The sequence below is a fragment of the Chinchilla lanigera genome, unplaced genomic scaffold (genome assembly GCF_000276665.1).
Source record: "Chinchilla lanigera isolate Chin_1 unplaced genomic scaffold, ChiLan1.0 scaffold00019, whole genome shotgun sequence".
NCBI classification, from domain to species: Eukaryota; Metazoa; Chordata; class Mammalia; order Rodentia; family Chinchillidae; genus Chinchilla; species Chinchilla lanigera.
Window position 1 is genome coordinate 20,926,497 of NW_004955420.1, and position 7,454 is coordinate 20,933,950.

At 40.4% G+C, this 7,454-nt stretch overlaps 1 long non-coding RNA gene across 1 annotated transcript in view; it reads right to left on the reverse strand.

The window, feature by feature from the left end:
- Positions 1–472: 472 nt before the first annotated feature.
- Positions 473–7,454, reverse strand: part of LOC106148341 — a 10,348-nt gene continuing 3,366 nt past the window's right edge. Inside the window, exon 3 of the long non-coding RNA XR_001233688.1 lies at positions 473–602. This is a non-coding gene — a long non-coding RNA (uncharacterized LOC106148341). The remainder of the gene's footprint in view (positions 603–7,454) is intronic.

Sequence of the window (7,454 nt, forward strand, 5' to 3'; positions counted from 1 at the left end):
GATAAATGAGATTTCATCAAAGTAATATTGTGACTCCGTGAATGACCATTAAGAAGATGAAAAGGCAATTTACAGATGGGGAGAAACTAGTCACAAGCCCTGAGTAACAGAGAACTTGTATCTAGATGGTATAAAGAACTCTCAAAAACAAAAAGTCCACTCAGGGGGACAGGGATATAGCTCAGTGGCATAGCGCCTGCCTGGCAAGCACAAGGTCCTGAGTTCGATTTCCGGTACCAAAAATATATATATCCATTTAGAAAATACTTAAAAACAGGAACACATATTTCACCAAATGAGGTATACAAATGGAAGATAGACACAGGGAAAGTTTTTCAACATTATTAGCCACTAGGAAAATGTAAAACTTAAAGCCACAATAAAATGTCACTGCATGTTTTGTGGCAAAGGCACTTATTTAAATAAGTCACCCACAGAGGCTGGAAGCAGAGACAAGCAAGTTTATTGGAGGCTGGTGATGGGCACCCAGTACATGACCGAGCACTGACCCTGAAGGGCAGGAGGGGAGAATGGTTATACAGTTCTAGTTCCGGGTCTAGTTCCAGATCTATGAGGCAGGGTGCTGATATGATTTATTGCAGCTGTAGAAAGATGATAAAGCATGGGCTTAGCATGTGACAAAGGAACAAAGGTGTTTAACATTTCACATAAGGAACAAACAGTCTGATGACAGCATAGGATAGTATCGGGTTAGGTAACTATGACAGCATTAACAAGAAACAAACTTAAGGAAACAGAAACTTAAGCTTTAAAATGGCATTAGAACACAAATGGCATTGGTTTAGTTTACTTTCCCATATCACATGGAATGGCTAAAATAAAGAGAAGTATTATAATGGTGGGTACATGTCATCACCACACTTTTATGCTCAAATCTGACATGCCTCTCCCAGACCCCAACCTGTCTACCAGCAGAGGCATTGTTCTCGGCAGAGACTCAGCACTGAGGCTGTCCTTGGCAAACACAGGATGTTATAAAGGAGATAAGATAGGACAGGAAATCTTGTACGTCCCAGGACATCTGAAGGCACCCAAAAATTTACACTGGACACCTCAAGGACTTTGCTTACTGAGGAGCAAGACAGCCAGGGAACTTGGGCCACAGATGTTTATTAACATCTTCCCACCTAATGTCCCTGCCCTCTCTCCATCTCTACAAAAAAGGCAGCTTCTCTTTGTTCCCTACAGATGGCCTTTTCGCCCTCTGTATGCCTGCACCCAGGGAATAGACCGCATGCCTTGTTTTCTTCACAAAAGTCTGTCAAGTGGTCTCTGCCTCATTCATTTGCTCCTCACACACACAACTGCCAAAAGCCAGAGCAATGGGTATAGACAACATAAGATATTATTACATTAATAGTGGTGAAAATACTAATTTGGTCAATAATTCATGAAAATGGATCACTCATACTTTGCTGGTGTGAGGGAGAAATGATATAGTCACTCCAAAAAAAAATTGGGGGGCAGTTTATTAAAAGTTAAATAGCCAAGAGTGGTGGTGCATGCCTATAATCCCTGTACTCGGGAGGATGAGGCAGGAGGATTGTTGTTGGTGGCCTGACTACACTGAAAGCCTGTCTCAAAAAATAAATAAATAAGTATATAAACAGCAAACACTCTCTCTCTCTCTCTCTCTCTCTCTCTATATATATATATATATATATATATATATATATATATATATATATATATATATATTCTCATTTGTGTGGGTAAATGAGATAAATTTCTGAAATTGGAGTTGCAGTACCAACTTAAAATTGCACTACTTTAAAATTTTGATACTTACTATAAATTGAATCCTTAATATTGACATATATTCCTTTGAACATGGGATGAGAGTACCTGTTTTCCTATATCCTCACCATACTCAGTATTTTAAAAATAGTCTCTCAGGGCCAGGGAGTCAGATCAGCAGCACAGTGCCTGCCTGACAAGCACAAGGTCCTGACGTTGATTCCTGGTATAAAAATAAATAAATAAATAAATAAATAAATAAATAAATAAATAAATAGTGTCTCAAGCTGAGGCAGGATGATCACAAGGCCAGTCTGCAAAAGTTAGCAAGACTTTGTCTTGAAATTAAAAAGGGCTGGAGATTTAGCTTAGTGGTAGAGGAGGTCCTAGATTCAATCACCAGTACTACAAAAAAGAAAACAAAAGTATCTCATTTTAACTTGTATTTTTTCAGACCAAAGCTGAAAGTAAGTTTCTTTTCATATATTTGTTGTTTATTCATATTTCCTTTCCTGTGAACTGTGTATTTCCTTCCCACTGAGTTATTCCTATGTATTTTTAAAAGTTTGTATATGGCGGAAATCAACCTTTTGTTATATGAGTTGAAGTTTTGTTTATATTTTCACCTAAACTGTTTTATACAAACTTTTTTAGTTACAATGAAGCTTAATTTATTAACATTTTTTTTTGGCATTCTGGATTTTGTGTCTTGCCTGAAGATAACTCCCACCCCAACATTATTCTTTCAAACACATTTTCTTACAGAAGTCCTGTGTTGGTCAGCTTTCTGTTGCTGGAACAAAATACCTGACATGCACAATTTAAAGAAGGAGAGGTTTATCATTTTGGCTCATGGCTTCAGAGGTTTTGGTCCATGGCTGACTCCAAATCAGAACCTTCATGGGAGAAGAGTTTGGCAGAGGAAAGCTGTTCACCTCCCTACAGCCAGAAACACAGAGCAGAGAAAGAGACCAGCGACCATACAGTCCCCAAGGTCATGCCCTCGTGACCCACCCAGATACACACAGAAGTATGCTTGACTAATCTCTTAGGAGACTTTCAAGCCGGTCAAGTTGACTGTCAAGATTAACCATCGCAATGTTTATGATTTCTATTTCTTTTAATTATTTTATTTGACCAACCTGTAATTTGTTTTGTTTTGTTTTCTTTTCTTTTTACCAAAAAAGGCAAAAGTCACTTGTACAGCCAGTCTGCAATGAGCTTGTATACAGGAGGACTCTATACATGTTGGCTGAGCATTAAAATGCTAGCATGGTAATGAGAACTCTAGACTAGGAGTAGGAAGATCTGGATTTTTGTACCAACTCTGCTGGGCAACCATAGTACATATTAAAATATAGATAGCACAAGAAATAATATAGCGAGGGCTAGGAATTTAGCTCAGCAGTATAATGCCTGCCTGGCAAGCACAAGGTTGTGAGTTCAATTCCAGATACCGGATAAAAAAAAAACAAAACAAAAAAAGAAATAATATAGCCTGGTGTGGTGGTGCATGCCTGTAATCCCAGCACTCAGGAGGCTGAGGCAGGAGGATCATTGCAAGTTCGAGGCCAGCCTGGGCTACAAAGTGAGCTCAAGGCCAGCCTGAACTGCATAGTGAGACCCTGTCTCAAAAAGACCAAAAATGAAAAAGAAAGAAATAATATAGAGATGGTTTCCTCATTAGGGACCACAATTTCTATTCCTTCTTGAAGTGAAGAGTGATCATGTTGAGGTAGGAGATTAGGGCTAGGACAAAGCAGTCAAACAACAGGGTAGAATCTGTCAAAGTCATGGAGACCAGGGACACGTGCAGCACACAGGATCCAGGGCAACTCTGCAGTCTTGAGCACTGTACACAGAACCAAAAAAAGTGCTATTTTCAATTCTTCACTTCCATCTGGCAAGAAGCTAAGCCAGTCTTTTGATAAAACAATTTAAATCTGGCACCAGCTCAGCTGAGTTGCTGGTAGGACAACCAACCCATTGCCGTATTTGCATGAAGGAGAAGCCAATCCAGGAATTTCAGAAACAAAAGACCCCCCTCCCCTGCTTTCCCATAGCCAGGCATGATAACACATGCTTATAATCCCAGCACTATAGAGGTTGAGATAGGAGGATCACTGCAGGTTCTAAACCAGCCTGGGCTACACCATGAGTTCAAGGTCAGCCTAGAATACATAACCAGACCTTGTCTGTTATGACTGGGTCTAGATGTCCTCCCCCAAAGCCTCATGCAGTCTTAGTGGCACTTTTCAGAGGTGACTGGAACCAGAGTGTGTGGTGCTGGGATGAAGGGTGTGTGATTACTATATCAGTCCACTGGTTGGTTTAGCAGAATTCTGGCTAGAATAAAGGGTGTGAGTGCTACACTCGCCCTAGAGCAGGTAGCCTGCATAAAATATAAGGGCTGGAAAGAAGGCTGATGTGCTCTCGCCTGCCTGCCTGCCTCCCTACCACTGACTGCTTCTCCTCTGTGATGCCCTCCTGCCACGCCGCCCTGTCTTGGAGCCAGCTGAGTATAGACTGAAACCTCTACAAACTGTGAGGCACATACACTTTTCCTCTTTTAACTTTGGGTGTCAAATATCTTGTCTCAGCAATGAGAAAAAGTAATTAAGACACTTCTCCAGAAAGAAAAGTCCCCTTTCCCTTATCCTGAGGGCTCCTGTGAGTCTGGTCACCTGTCCTACTCCCACTCTGCAGAGTGTTCTTTTTTCCACCACTTTTTCTGTGTGTCTTTCCCATTCTTTATGGGGTACTGGGACTTGAACTCAGGGACTCATCTATGCTGGGCAGGTGCTCTACTGCTAGAGCTATATCCCCAGCTGCTCCAATTCTTTGTTCAGGATACCAAAAACCTGGAAAAAATTTACCTAGGATCCACCATCCAGTAATGGTGTCATTAAGCTTTCACCAGTGAGTCTGAAAGAAGGTGATGTATGCCACTTCCAGGTTCTTAAAATATGTACGAGTGGTCATTCAATCTTTTCTCTACCAGCTGGGCATGGTGGCACATGCCTGTAATCCCAGCACTTAAGAGGCTGAGGCAGGAGGACCATTGCAAGCTTGAGACCAGCCTGAGCTACAAAGTGAGCTCAAGGCCAGCCTAAACTGTATCGAGAGACCCTGCCTCTAAGAGACAAAAAGAAATCTTTTTCCTACCTACTTGATACCCAGTTGTGACTGTAAAGATGAAGAGAATGTTCTAGTGGATAATGGAGAACCCAAATGAAGAAGCTAGGAATTCTGAATATTTGGTGGATCGGTCTTCCTACCTACCCTGCATATCACATAAAGCAATAAAATCATTGTTAAAATCGTGTATCCTTGGGTCATTCTGTTACAGCAAGTTGCTAGTACACGTAGCATGTAACATTTCACGAAGGAGAGTTTTGCAGCCAACTTGCTGGGAAATAATAGGTTTAAAAACTACAGGGCTTGTGATGTAGCTCAGTGGTAGAGCACGTGTCTCCATGTATGAGGCCCTGGCTTCTCTCCCCAGCACCATAAAGAAAAATAAATGGGGAGAGGTAGGAAAGTATGCAAGCTTTTTTCCTATAGGATTTCTCTGCACCTAAAGAGTTTTTTGCTGTCTTTGGTTTTTGTTTTTGTTTTTCCTACAGAACAACTCAAAGAAGAAAATTGCTGATCTCTTGTATTCTTTTTCTGGTTCTGAAAAACACGCTGGAAATGCTGATTTAGATGGTTTCTTTTTTCCTTTAAATTTTGCCTCATGCACAGCTAGTGTTTAGTATGCATGTAGAACGCCAAATTGTACAGACCCGGGGCTTCCGTTAGCGCAGTCATTTCACCCCAAGCACATTTTCTGAGTTCCTCTACAGAACGATAGGCAATGTTATAAAACCATGAGGGATAGGAACAATTCTTGCAAAAGGTTTAGAAGACTTTTATCTCATTTTTCTGTAGTCTCTTGCTTTTCTAAAGAAGTGGAAAGAAAATGATTTTTCCTGCAGAACAACCATCTTTTATTTGTATTTTTCTTACATTCAGAAAGCTTTAAGAATGCACCCCCGGCTGGGGATGGCTCACTGGTTGACTGCTTACCTAGCATGGAGACCCTGTGGTGAAAGAAAGTACCAGAACCACAATACAATCAACACGAATTCGGCAGGTGGCCACTGTGGGCCATTGTGAGCCCCTGGAGAAGAGAGCGCACTGTCCCCTAAGCTAACATGCACGGACAGAGTGAATGTCTCCCAGAGCACCTAGGGTCAGCACCCAAGAACATCCAGCAATGATTGGTATAGAAAGGCTCCTCCCCCCACACCCATGCTCTGCAATCTGCAGAGATTCACACTGGTTCAGCCGTTTTGCCCCCTGCCAACAACAAGTGTGGACATTTTCAAAGACTGAGCAAAGCGCTCAGGTCCAGAACACTGAGGACTCTATGGGTTGTGTTTTTTTGTGAGTGGCTGGCTATTCAATGGCCAGATGTGTTTAAAAGGATTCAAGTGGCATTTCTAAAGGCAAATGGTTAGAATCTTGAAGATTCTTCTGTTTAGCTAAGATCCAAAACTGTCTAAAGTTCTGCTATGTTCTTGTAAAGAAATGTATATGTTGTGATTGGCAAGATCACCTTAGTCCACTGGGGGTGCTGTAATGAAATACCACAAGCTCCACAGAAATTTGTTACTTATAGTTCTGGAGATCAGGAAGTCCAAGATTAAAGTGTGTGGTAAGGGCCTGCTTTCTGGTTCACAGGGGGGACTTGCTTGCTGTGTCCTCACATAGCAGAAGGGGCACTGAAATCTCTGTGGTCTCTTGTATAGGCTACTTTTCCCATCCCAAAAGCTGCACCTGAGGGTTTAGGACATTAATCTATGAGTTTGAAGGGCACATAAGCCTTCATGCCTTACCAGAAGCTAAAGTAGAAAATTCATCTGAAAAGCTTTTTTAGTTTTTCAGTGTGTCAAGTAATGTAGTCTCTCAAGTGATATTCAAGACTGAATATCAACATGTATCATAAAAAGTAAAAACAATACACCATCCCAGATCGTGCAGGACTAGACTTTCTCTTGAGTTGGTAAGCATGCCCATCATTAACGCAGCCAAGAACTCTGGATGCTTTTATTTATTTTATTTTAAAGATAAAAGAATGAAAACATTTTAACAAACACACAGACACAAACAAAACAACACAAAAATAATAAAAGCAGTACAGAATTTCAGATAAGGGGATATAAAATTAACAATGGTTGTTGTATTACATATTGTTATCTTCAAACTGGATACCCAGATAAACAAATATGGACATGTAAGATTGGTCAAACAATTAAACATTAACTGTTCCTTTCAATAAAGCAATAGAAATCAGTAGTACAACTATCTCAGCTACCCTGTATATACATGGCTTTTCAGTCTTTTGGCTAAGATCAAGTGTATCCTGTGTATACATATGTACATATTTTTCCTCTCTTTCTTCCTTTCTTCTTTCTTTCTTTCTTTCTTTCTTTTCTCTTTTCCCTCATCGCAGTTGTTCTTTCCTTTTGAGCAGTTTTTTTCCCTTTCACAATATCTATTGTACCTTTTAGATTTTATTTACTCTTTCAGGTTCTTATACTAGTAAGACAATACATTGTTCACACATATGGGTCTGATTTACTTCACTTATGAATATGGTCTCTAGCTGTATCCATTTACCTATAAAAGCCTCAAGTTTATCTTTCTTCATA